The following is a 1069-nucleotide window of genomic DNA, read 5'->3' as shown; positions in this document are numbered from 1 at the left end:
CAGCTGTACATTTTGCGTCTATGAACACAACCAGAACACGTTGCAAAGATAGTCAGCAAATGCCTACTGAATTGAATCTTGATGAGAAACAGATAATGCTGTTCTTCTATTAGTTCTATTTTATAGGGGTAGCTTAAAAATTAGTCAATTTATCTGATGACATTCAAGGTCAGGAATGTTCTTCCTTCTTCCTCACTCTATATTCCTGGAAGCCTTTTACAACTTATTGTATTCAATATTCCTCCATGCATAAAATAAAATACAGACTAGTCACCAGAATTCCTATAAAAATGAAAAGCAAAAACAAGTGCTCCTATTAAAACTTTTAAGAAGTCATTTTGTCAAAAGAAAAGCCTTCTTTAATGTTCTCTTCAAGTCTAATCAAGGGCTTTGAGAAAAATGCTGAGCAGTTTCCTTTTTGCTAAACTTCAAGGAAGACAAAAGGGACAAATTTACATTTTGATTGAACGTTTTATTTATTCAGCATCCACTCAGCAAATATTTATCAGTGCCCACTGCACACCAGGGACTGTGATATCTACTTGTCCTGGGTGAGCTGCTAGAGTGAGCTACCTGAATAAGTGGTATAATATGAACCATCACAGATTGTTGATGAGACGTGCAACCACTCTGTCTCTTGGAGAGGTAACAGGAAAATAGGAAATGGACCTAGGTAAAACTCAAAGTGGCTTTCACCTCTCTCACTCTAACTCCATGCTCATCACAAATTTCAAGATCAAAATCTTTGGGAGGCCGAGGTGAGTGGATCATTTAAGGTCAGGAGTTTGAGACCAGCCTGGCCAACATGGCGAAACCCCACCCTAAGCCCCTTCAGGTGAACACCTAACATTAACCACCACATTAGTTCCAAGAGTGAGGATAGGGGAGGGATGTTGAGAGTTTGAGGATCAGGAATGAGATAGTCATCTAGGAGAGTAGAAAAGAGAACAGACTAGAGAAATGGCCTGGCAACACTCAAGGATCACTTGGTTAATCATCCTGTACTTAAAGTAATAGTTACGGGTTTTTCTTGGGTTATGTACAACTGCATGGTGAAGGCAGAGAGTTG

The sequence above is a fragment of the Sapajus apella genome, unplaced genomic scaffold, assembly GCF_009761245.1.
Source record: "Sapajus apella isolate SASKATOON/1434 unplaced genomic scaffold, GSC_monkey_1.0 scaffold70, whole genome shotgun sequence".
Lineage (NCBI taxonomy): Eukaryota > Metazoa > Chordata > Mammalia > Primates > Cebidae > Sapajus > Sapajus apella.
This window is presented reverse-complemented; position numbering follows the sequence as displayed.